General features: G+C 36.9%; 1 protein-coding gene across 1 annotated transcript in view; it reads right to left on the bottom strand.

Moving 5' to 3' along the window:
- LOC144637547 (adenosine receptor A3-like) overlaps positions 1 to 5,927 on the bottom strand; it is a 29,941-nt gene extending 24,014 nt beyond the window's left edge. The window contains exon 1 of the mRNA XM_078496621.1: positions 5,844 to 5,927. The gene's annotated coding sequence lies outside the window, so the exon portion shown is untranslated. The remainder of the gene's footprint in view (positions 1 to 5,843) is intronic.
- Positions 5,928 to 12,644: the final 6,717 nt, after the last annotated feature.

Below are 12,644 nucleotides of genomic sequence, written 5' to 3'. Positions count from 1 at the left end.
CAAGAAACGTGTTTATGGCAGATTTCTTCAGTGTCGAGAAAACGTTTCTATCCTGCCCTTGGTGCTGTTGTTGTTGATTTGCAATCTGCACTTGATGGCGCCGAACAATGAGGAAGATTTTAAAATAAACACCAAAGTTAACAGCGAGCAAGGAAAAAAGTATCGGAGAAAGGGAGTTGTAAAATAATGTTAAAAACCAAAGTCGTGTGCTTGAAAATAATGCAGAGAACACCCAGATGATAATTACAACCCAGGTAATCCGAAACGGTGTCACTTCAGCTTCATACCTCATATGTAGCTGAAGAGCGAGCAAGCGGTCCACTCCAATTGCTGTTGTGGTGAGAAAAGACGCATTGCACAAAATAAAAGTCAACATATCAAAAATCATTTGAAATCTAGTATTTAAGTTCCCCGTCAAAAGAACTGTTATAAACAGGGGTTGAACAACCAAGCCAGCTGCAAGGTCCGACACTGCAAGACTTCCCAGCAAGATATTCTTGGCTGAGTGCAAGGAAGGTGTCTTCCAAAGTGTTATTAAGATCGCAGAGTTTCCCAACAGTGCGGTTAAACAGGGCAAGCCGTTCACTGCTACATACATGGCAATCGTGTAATAATGCCTCACATCATAATTTTCATTCTGGTCTGTGACCTCTTTGCCACCCCTGCTGTAGTTTTTGGAATTGTCGTAAGGTTCAGAAATGTTAATTTCCATTGTTGGCCGAAGTGATCTTACTTCAGAGTGCCTTATTACTGAGTCGCTTTTGCGTTTGTAGAGAATATTGTTTACAATGAATTTTAATTTGCTTTGTAGCTGATTAATTATTGATGTATTACCCGCCCTTACATAATGCCAATAGCAGATGACATGTTTAATTATTTCTTTTTATTTAATTATCTAATAGTATTTTTTATAAGATTTAGTTGTTATTGATAGGCGAGATTGTTGCCGCCAATTCACTTAAAACCACTGTTATACCAGCAAGAATGGTCCGCTTGCCAAAAGGAACTGGAATCTAGCCGAAATATCAGTAACACGGTTCTAGTGACTTTTCATGGCCCAACCCACCTCCATTCAGCTACACCTGTTTGGTGGTGCAAGTGAGAGTGTTCTGCGCGGCAGACCTCTCACAGAAGTGACCAGAGAAAGTGGTTTGAATGCGATCACTTCAAATCACTTCCTTATTTCTCGTTCTAATAAATAAAAGTGCTACCCTGTGGTTTATTTTCTGACATGGAAATATCTAGCAAGAAACGTTGGGGGTAAACACATCATGATGTTGTCGTCATTCAAGTCTGGAGCAGGTTACGAGTATTTGCCTGTTCTGATTAAAAGGAAAAGTTGAATTTGCCATCGTGCAATCTCAGTGTTGGTGAATTGATCTCGGTCGTCAATGAGAAAACCCAAAGAGGGATTGGCCCCACGCTCGGGTTACAGCGATCTTTTCTAGAAGATGACACAATCGGTGTTTGCGATGTGCAGACAAAGTGTGCTTTGTACAAGAAGCCTGCAGTCCCGAAGGCAACACCGTTGAAGAAATGCTCTCCCTAATGAATGACATCAACAATTAAATGGCGAAAGAATGTAATGAATAAAATGAAATCGATCATAGCATTGTTGATTTTAAATTCGTACTGACTTTGTTTTATTGTCACGTGGTTTGATTTGGTCGCCATGTTGCAAGTAAAGTGTTGAGTTTTATAGAAATTACAGCCCTTATTCGCGTTGTCATTGCTGTGGCCATCGCTTTAGGCAAAAAGGAGCTTATAAATTGCATACTGATTTAGATTTCCTTCCATGATTTTAGATAAATGTCGTTAAGAACAAATTTTAATTTGTATTAATGAAATTGAATATTTGTTATATGTGTTTTTATCGCCATCAAGATTATTGTCAAAGAAAAACTGAATAATAAATTAAATTTGGAGAACTGGGTTAATACAGCTGTTCTTCAGTTTACTCGATCATGCCCTGTGTAGATTAGAACTTTTAATAATGTCGAAAATCAGACAAACGTCTCACGCAAGAAAAAGATTATACTTTCATTTATCATGTTGTTGTAAAATACATATTTCCTTTCCTGTATGATCTTGTCTATTTACGCAGTAAAAGGTAATCGTTCCATCTTATTTAATTACTTGCTTCTCGCATCGATATCTTGTTCAGAAGTGATGTCTTCGTTATAAAAATTTGCTGCTCTTTTCGCAACCCAATCAATTTTGGGTTGGCACGTTAACATTAGGTGTCATTTTTACCGCCTTTATATAAGCGCCGAAATAAAATTTTCACCATATCTTCACTGGCTCGATAGTCACGATTCTTGCCGCGCTTTAATGTGATTATGTTTCTAGCGTTGTCACACGTTGGTGCCATTCACTCCAAATCCCCAGGGCACTCGATCTCCTATTTAATGGCCTGTTTCGTGCTGTTTCGGTCTCTTTTCGCCGTTGATGACGCTAAAGGTCAATGCCATGTTTGTTTTACCCACCCTCCTCCCCTTCGGCGACGAATTTCTCACTTTTATCATACCGCTCATCGCCCGGCAAAATTATTTCTCCCATAACTTAATCACATTCGGGCAATGAGTGGCTATTGTGCCAGTGAAGATGTGGAGCAACGCTTACTACTTAAATTAGGGTTCTATTGGAAATCCGTGAATATGATTGGATCTTTCACTGTCTTGTATTCGCTGATAAAAAACGATCACGCACCTTGGTCTTAAAGGAGAAATTATTCTTGACTTTGGCCTAAAAATAAGCTAAAATTCTAGGTTTTGGACTGCAATCCTTTAAAAGTGTGAAATAAAACAATAAGACTACCTGCCCTCGTTTTCTAAGAACGATAGCCAACTCGATTTCTCTCCGTTGACAATTCGCTCATAGAAAACTCAACCCCCCAGTGTTATTGATAATTAGTAATTGGTAATTATCACTTCGCTCTTCTTTTATCTTTCTTGTGCATTTGAAGATCTTCTTCACCCTCAAATTTGGTAAAAAAAGCGTACGATAATATACGTGTACTAAAATGGGAAAACTGTGAGGAGCGAGAAATAGCTTATTTTGCTGGAAAACAAAATGCATTTTTGCAACTTTTGAGGGTGTAAAAAACTCTTCCGATGTACAAATAAAACAAGACAGACAATGAAACAGTATCAAACAATAGACTTTAATTATAGGTAATAACTTTCAGGTCGAGAATTTAGCTTCATATGTGAAGTGAAATTTTCGACCTAAAATTCATTTCCTTTAATTAAAGTCTATTGTTTGATAAATGTCGATCGCTTTTTTTTTGTTTTTCCTTGTGCTGAAAACATGCACTTTAATAACGGTAACACCTGAGGTTATTAATGTTCCAACTGAATGTCTCCTGCCTAGTGCACCATACATATTTATGCATAGCTTACTAGACGGAAAATTCAAATAGCCATAAAAATAAATAAATTGAAGAGCAGATGAATAAACAAAATTTGCCTCAAATCAATTTTTGTCTGGAAATGTTTAAATATTTTCACTACTTTTTATGACATTTTCTGATGGCGGTAAATAAACTAAATTGCAATTTAATTTCAATACAAAATACAATTTGTTCTTAACAATATTTCTAAGAAATATATATGGAATAAAAACTAATAAAACATCAAGCCAGTTACAAGGTGGATCTGAACAAAAAAAAATCACGTTTAACGACAATGGAAATTAAAGACCTCACTGGCCAAAGCGGATATGAATATGTATTGGCCATCGATATAACACGATCACAGTGTATGCAGTGAATATTTTACTCGAAAAAATATATCGGCATAGAAGCCATTAAAGCCGTGAGTTAGTCAATTACAGTACTAGTGCTCTTGGTGATAAAAAAAAAACGCGTTGATTAGCGATGGAACAAGCTAACTTTTCCCGACCTTTCAACAATCCTGTCGACAACAGTTCTGGCAACGATTTCACTGACCACAGCAAATATTATGATCGAAGACTTCAATACACGATCGCAGTGTGTGTAGCTGTGAATGGTTTGCTCTGTTTAACTGCGCTGCTGGGAAACTTCGTGATTTTAATAACGCTTTGGAAGATGCCTTCTTTGCACTCGGCGGCGAATATCTTGCTGAGAAGTCTTGCAGTGTCGGACCTTGCAACTGGCTTAGTTGTCCAGCCCCTCTTTATAACAGTTCTTTTAAAGGGGAACTTAGATACTACATTTCAAATAGGTTTTGATATTTTGACTTTTATCTTGTGTAACGCGTCTTTCCTCACAACAACAGCAATTGGAGTGGACCGTTTGCTCGCCATTCAGTTACATTTGAGATATAAAGCTGTAGTGACATCGTCTCGCGTTACCTGGGTGGTGACTTTCATCTGGGTGCTCTCTGCAGTATTTTCAAGCACACGACTTTGGTTTTCAAAATTATTTTACAATTCCCTTTCTCCGATTCTATTTTCCTTGCTTGCTGTTAACTTTGGTGTTTATTCAAAAATCTACCTCATTGTTCGGCGTCATCAAGTACAGATTGCACATCAACAACAACAGCATCGAGAGCAGGAAAGAAACGTTTTCTCGACACTAAAGAAATCTGCCACAAACACGTTTCTTGTATTTATAGTACTTCTTATTTGTTACATGCCTCGTTCTTTAGCGATAGTTGCGTTAGAAGGCGGCGTTTTTTCGTCTTCAATTGTCAATATCATAACTGCTACAATACTTTTTCTTAATTCTTCTCTTAATCCATTGTTGTTTTGCTGGCGAATTTGTGAGATACGCACAGCTATGAAGTATCATTTTTGTTGCTAATTCTTTCCGAATTTTGTTTTGTTATCTGTGGGTTTTCAAATGTTTTAGCAAGTGGATGACTCCCTTGTGTGTTTATTTTTTAATTGGAACCTAATCCGCAGAATCTTTATTGTGTTGCATTGTACAAGGTGGTTCTGACTTTTATGAAAATAGATAAAAGCCTAGTGTATAAACATTCAAATAAAAGTTATCAATAAGTACTTTTCTGTGGAACTGTTTATTGTTCTGCACAAGCTAGGTGGTTCAAACTTCAAGAAACCCCAGTGCATGACCATTCACATGAAACATTTTTAAAGCAATAACTTCAATTCATTTCGCCGGCAACACCACTTATCAATTTAAAAAAAAAAGTAATAATCTTCATCTTTTATTAAGGAGGTTTTCAGGTGTAACTCATTGCCATGAATCTACAAGATAGGGATCTAGTTATTGACTGGTGAAACAAAGTGCGTGGTAACTTGTCGGCAAATTCAGTAACAAAAACACAAAGATGAAGAAGGAGCTAGGATGAAATTCCTGTCCCCGACAGGAATCGACACATGACCTTCAAAACTGGTCGGGTGTTCTAGCCGCGGAGCTACAGGGAGATTCATGGCGAGTTTCGCCATTTATTCTGGTTCATTCAGGTACAGTATAACTCGAACTCTGAAAGGAAATGAAAAACAGTTCGAGTTAGCGGGGCTCGAGTTATCAGGGTTCGGGTTTAATAACCGAATAAAAATGACTAAAAAGTAACTGTGGTCAAATCTTAGGGAAATGGTACTTAGTTCACTGCATATTACGTACATACGATACTACATTACAAAAATTCTGTATTCACAATACCCAGCCTAGTCCCTAGGCATTCTCACTTGTTTTGGTGACTGCAAAAAGCCTCTTGGCGCGTGCTTTTCGGAGACGTCACCACTCACGATGGAGCCCAGACTCGTTGAGATTAGAACGCCTAGGGACTATACTTACATAAATTTGATCCGATCGGCAGAGAGTGAAGAATAAAAAAAAAAAACAGAACAAATCTAAAAAATCCAATAATAAACAAAAATGAAGACTCCTCAACCGCGTGCATCTCTCAGTTCACGTCGACCTGGCGATGAGTGGGAAGAGATGCAAAACTAGATCGTGCTCCAGTTTATTAAATTAACGAATCCTAAACAGAGTGACAGAAAAATAATACGCTGATTAAAAACACTGAGATAAAGAATGGTTTTTTACAAAATGTTATTAAACGAATTACAGCTTGAATTTGAACATTAAATAAAGAATCAATCATGAATCAATCATCACACGTCATAACTGAAATGAAGGTCATGTGTCTCTGCCAAATTATTATAAAAGTTTTAACATTTCTCTTGCTTTTGACAATATCTTCACTGGGGGTAAAACCATAAATAATAGATAAACCTCAATACAATTTTAAATTGAGTTGAAACCATTTTTATCTGCAAATAAAGAATTGAGTGCAATGCGAGTCAGATGTAATAGTGAAAAAGAAAGCCACTTCGATCAGCAATGGAACTAATAAACATTTCTCGACATTTCAACAACAACAGCTCTGTGAAAAACACTACTGAAAACAGAGAAGACTATGATCAAAGGCCTTATTACACCATCGTAGTGTATGCAGCTGTTAATGTTTTCCTCTGTTTTATTGCACTGTTCGGAAATGGTGCGATTTTAATAACACTTTGGAAGACACCTTCTTTGCATTCGCCGGGGAACATTTTGCTGGCAAGTCTTGCAGTGTCGGATCTTGCGGTTGGCTTAGTTGTTCAGCCTCTCTTCATGACAATTATTATAAAATGGGATACTAATTTTTTAGTCATTTTTGTAGCATGGAGTGTGTTTTTGTGCAGCGTTTCATTTTACACCACAACAGCAATTGGAGTGGACCGCTTGCTCGCTCTTCAGCTGCATTTGAGGTATCAAGGTGTAGTGACACCCTTTCGCGTTACAGGAATTGTAACATTCATCTGGTTGTTTGCTGGTTTATATTCAAGCGCGCTGTTTTGGATTTCAAATCTATTTTATAATGTCGTGCCTCCTATAGCTTTCACGTTTTTAGTTGTAAATTTTGGAGTTTATTTGAAAATCTACCTCATTGTTCGGCGGCATCAGGCACAGATTGCACATCAACAACAACAACACCATGGCAACAATGGAAACATTTTCTGGAAATTGAAGAAATCTGCTGTAACACGTTTCTTGTATATATTGTACTTTTTGTTTGTTACACACCTCAATGTTTAGCGATTATTCTTTTATTTAAAGACGACGGCAGCTATTGGCCGTCAAATGTACATGTCAATATCATAACTAATACAGTAATGTTTCTGAATTCTTCTCTGAACCCCTTGTTATATTGCTGGCGAATTCGTGAGATACGCACTGCCATGAAGCATTATTTTTGCTGTTGATTTCAATTTGCCACTAATTTGAAGTGTGAAGGGCCGCAATATTAATCCACCTTTAGAGTGTAATCACGAAATGGTAATTAAGCAAGAATACTCATTTTATGAAAGGGCCAAACTCTGTACATAATGTTAGAGTCTATAAGCTATAAACAACATGTATGTCAGCCTTCCTCCCACCACTGAAACTCTCTATACTTCCCATGTACATAAAGTTATGTTTATGTTCTATGGCATAGAATAATGTTTGACATGACAAATAGATAAAACTGTGGTGTCAAGAGTGTTTTGTTCCTTATTTTCATTTTTTTTTTTTTTTAAATTCAAGGATGTGAATTCAGCCTCGAGATGTTCAGGTTTGCACACCGTTGTCAATATTTCGTCCTGGCATGGGTTAAAGGTGAATTTAAAAAAAAAGGAGATTTAGATGTGCTCTTAACAAGAGAACACCGGGAGTCAACAAGTCTTGCTGGAGTGAAATTTTAATTTGATCCTAGGAACTTTTGTGGTATTGTTTATTATGTTGTACAAGGTTGTTTTAGAGTCTGCCTTGGCCTTAAACAAGCGGAACGCAATATTAATGTTGGGATCGAATGTAACTGTCTGAATAGCAAGAGTAAAACTTTACATATATCCCTACAGACCGCCTGTAAGGGGTTGAAGTCTAATATTAATTTGATTCTAGTAATCTTTGTGATATTGTTTATTATACTGTTCAAGGTTGTTCTAACTTTTAATTAAGTCGATGAAACCCCAATGTGTGACCATTCAAATGAAAGCTATTGAACAGTTAGAAATTCATAACGAATAGACTAATTGGAGGTCTATTGATTACAGAAACGAAGGTGTATTTAACTTTTCGGCAAATTTAAATAACAAAAAAAAAAAGGTGAACAAATATCTCCCCTATAAAGAAATCAATTCTAAATCATGAAATGTAAGTTATGAATAGATTTTGACTGATAGACTACTTTTTCAAAAACTAAGCAGACTGGAAGTCTTGCAGGAAGAAACTACTCTTTTTCTTGACCAATAAAAATGCAAAAAAGAAATGGGAATGGATATTTTTATCAGAACGAATCTTCAAAAAGAAGCTTTTTCTCTGAAACTTTGAGAACCTTTCTTTTTATTGACATAAAATACGCTTTCGGAAATGAAATAAATAATTAAAAACCTTCAGCACAAATTTATATTTTATCTCAAACTGATTTGTGTCTGCACTATGTTCAGCGAACGTTGCCCAGTATTTTTACTGAGGAAAGTACCTGTTACACGACAAGTGCTTAGTACGTTAGGCAGATTGAAATTAAAAGATTGAGTTATCAAGTTACTTGTTCTGTGTTAATTCGCAGTCTGCGGTTTAGCAAGGCCCAGGATATTACAATTTCTTCAACAGACCAAGAAGGGGAAAAGCAAAAGCTGAAGTTTGTGTCTTTTGTATGGTACCTCAACTGAATGACACAAAACCTGAAGCACTCACGGAGATAAACTGTACTCAATTTTCAAACAAATGTAATGTTCATCATCTCACGAGCTTGGGGCAAAGAAACAAATCTGAGTCCTTAACGGCAATCAAACCCATTCCCTCCCCAACAGCAGGCGGGAGCTCTATATATCCACTGAGAAAGGAAAGACTCACGGTTTGCAAGGCGTAAATTGGTAACCCGGCATTTTAAACCCAATGGTTATTTCGTGTTGCCAGCACCCTTGTTTTTCCTTTTCTAAGTTCTGCTACTTCATGTAAGCAGCTACAAAAAGGTGTTGTTAGTGTTGTTGTTACGGTTATCCTGTCGATATGCTACTGTATGAAAATAAGTAATGAAAAATGGTAAATTTTTAGCTCGGAAGGTAAATGAGAAAGATTCGATATTCATCGTGTCACTAGAGTACGACAAAGAAAAAAGAAGAAAAACAATACATTTTATTACAAGTTTGGCAAGAACAACACTAGTAAGGTCTCTTTTTACCGTAACAGTTGCCTGAGGTAGATGAAAATGTTACTACAACATTGCAATTATAAGGAATTAATCTTGTTCTGTGCTTCGCGGCGACATGACTGAATTCAAGGTCACTTGCATCTACCCAATCCCCCACAAAGAACAATTTCTGGAAAGTTTTAAAATTTTCCGGCTGCTATTGCTATTGTGGTAGAAAACATAAATAATAAATCAACCTCAATACAAATTAAAATTAAGTTGAGCCATTTAAATATGTATATAATTAAACAAATTGAGTGCAATGTGAGTCAGATCTCTTAGTTAGAAAGGGAAACCCATCGACCAGAAATGGAACTGATAAACATTTCTCAACATTTCATCAACGATGCTGACAACAACAGTTCTGTGAAAAATGTTACTGAAAACAGGGAATACTATGATCAAAGGCTTTATTACACCATCGTAGTAAATGCAGCTGTGAATATTTTGCTCTGTCTTAATGCGCTGTTCGGAAATGGTGCGATTTTAATAACACTTTGGAAGACACCTTCTTTGCATTCGCCGGCGAACATTTTTCTGGCAAGTCTTGCAGTGTCAGACCTTGCTGTTGGCTTGGTTGTTCAGCCCCTGTTTATAACATATATTTTAACACAGGATACTTTACTTCAAGTCATTGTTGTAACGTTCAGTGTGTTTTTGTGCAGCGTTTCTTTTTACACCACAACAGCAATTGGAGTGGACCGCTTGCTCGCCCTTCAGCTGCACTTGAGGTATCAAGGTGTAGTGACACCCTTTCGCGTTACAGGAATTGTAACGTTCATCTGGGTGTTTTCTGGTTTGTATTCAAGTGCGCAGTTTTGGATTTCAAACCTTATTTACAATGCCTTGGCTTTTGTAACTTTCTCGTTTTTAGTTGTAAATTTTGGAGTTTATTTGAAAATCTACCTCATTGTTCGGCGGCATCAGGCACAGATTGCACATCAACAACACGATGGAAACATTTTCTGGAGACTGAAGAAATCTGCTGTAAACACGTTTCTTGTGTGTATTGTTCTTCTTGTTTGCTACACGCCTCAAAATTTAACGCTAATTTTTCTTTTTAAAGGCGGCAGCTATTCGCCGTCAGATGCAGAGGTTGTTATCATAACTTCTACAATAATGTATCTGAATTCTTCTTTGAACCCAATGATATATTGCTGGCGAATTCGTGAGATACGCACAGCTATAAAGCATCAATTTTGCTGTTGATTTTAATTTAGCACTGATTTAAAGTGTGAAGTGCACCAATATAAGTGTCACTTTAAAACCGTGTCTGGTAAATGATAAGAAAAAATCCTCATGTTTACGTAATAAATGGGGCAAAGTCTACATAATAGCAGAGCCTGTAAGCTATAACAACGTACATGGTACGTCGGTCCTCATAGTACCCTCCACATCAACTCTACAAGTCTTCGTTCCTCAGAACGAAATTTTCTGTTAACGCGTTTTGTTCCTTGTTTTCATTGGGTTGTTTAAATTAATTTAAATGATGTGAACTTAGCCTTGAGATATTCAGTTTTTTCACGCCGTTGTCCATTTTTGGTCTTGGCATGGGTTAGACGCCAATTTAAAAATTAATTGTTTGTGCTTTAGGCGAAATATTGGGATAGTATATAACTGCCTATGGGAGGCGCGGTGGCCTAATGGTTAGAGCGCCGGACTCCGGATCGAGCGGTCCGAGTTCGAGCCCCGGCCGGGGTCACTTGTGTTGTGTTCTTGGGCAAGACACTTTACTCTTATAGTGCCTCTCTCAACCCAGGTGTATAAATGGGTACCGGCGACATAATGCTGGGGGGGGGAACCCTGCAATGGACTAGCATCCCATTCAGGGGCGAGTAGAAATATTCCTAGCCGCGTAATGCTACGGAAACCGGGATAAGCTCCGGCAGTGTGGGCCGCTTGGCTCGTGGCTTCTCCATATAACTGCCTGGGTACGTAGCGAGTGCAACTTAACTTATATCGCAACAGTGAGTCAACAAGTCTTGCTGGAGTCAAATATTAACTTGATTTTAATATACTTTGTGCTATTATTTATTATACTGTACAAGGTTGTTCTAACTTTTAATTTAGTCGAGGAAACCCTATATGTGTCACCCTTTAAATAAAAGCTATTGAGCAGGACTTTGTACACTGTTCATTATACTGTACAAGTACGTTTTTTTAACTTGTGGGTTAATTAAGTAGGTGAAACCCTGGTGTGTGACCATTCAAAAGAAAGCTATTGAGGAGAAGGAGTACGTTCATAACAAATAGGTCAATAGATCTATTGGTTTGTTGGCAAATTTCAACTATAAAAAAATGGCGATCTTCCTTATAACGAAATCTAAAATCTTTTTATGAAAGTTATGAAATGAATTTTAACTGAAAAATGGTACCTGTTTTGCTCTGCAACAGAAAATAGCGTAAGTAAATATATTTATTAGGACAGACGTGTGGAACGAATCTTCACAAAGGAGCATTTTATTCTGAATGTTTGTGGATTTTCCCTTCTATCGACATAGAGTTAGATAGAATGGCGATATCGATGTTATTTACTACTTCGAATCACAACTTTTTTGACAGTGCTTAAAGTAAACCCCATCTCACAAAATAAGTATTATAAGATGGTCGCATGTATCTACCCAATCCCTCATAATATATTAAAAAATCAAACAAAAAATAAATATTAAAAACTTTATCTGATATTGACATTATTTTAAGGGCAGGAAATACATCAATAATTAATCAGCTTCAAAGCAAATTTTAATTCATTCTAAAAACTGTTTCTCTACAAACGCCGACGAGAAACTAAAACAGCAAGTCAAGCTGAAATAAAAGCACTTCGGTCATCAATGGAAGTAAACATTTCTGGACCTTTTGACAATTCCATAAACCACAGCAGTTCTGGCAAAGACCTCACAGATCAGAGTGAAGACTATGATGGAAGGCAGTATTACACAATCGTAGTGTGTGTAGTAGTGAATATCTTTCTCTGTGTCACAGCGCTCTGTGGAAACTCTGCGATTATATTAATTTCACAACTGCAACAATACTTTTCTTAATTCTTCTCTAAACCGTTGTTGTACAACTTGCGAATTCGTGAGAAACGCACAGCCATGGAGCATAAGTTTTGTTAATGACATAAATTATTTTTCTGTACGATATTGCATGTTAAATTTGTTCGGTTTGTTCCAACACAAATTTCTGGCTCAGTTTGAAAATTGTCCCACTTCACTTGTAGCTACTTGTCGAGTAGAGGTTGAAATGAAGAATGAAATCAGTTTTTAATAAATTCACCACCCTCAGTTATACGAGAAAAGATTGATCTGTTTTCATTACAAATTTATTAAAGCTGCCTGCAGGCTCTATGAAAGTGTCGATGTAAGATCACTGATTATCACACTGAAAGATAATGTAGAACTTTTAAATTAAAATAGTCAAGAAAGTCGGCATTTTAAAAAATAGCAAAATTAAAATGATTGATTTTTAGTCTTG

Source organism: Oculina patagonica, chromosome 14, assembly GCF_052425735.1.
Source record: "Oculina patagonica isolate OP01 chromosome 14, crgOcupat, whole genome shotgun sequence".
NCBI lineage: Eukaryota > Metazoa > Cnidaria > Anthozoa > Scleractinia > Oculinidae > Oculina > Oculina patagonica.
The sequence above is the reverse complement of the archived record's forward strand: the minus strand, read 5'-3'. Positions and strand labels throughout refer to the sequence as shown.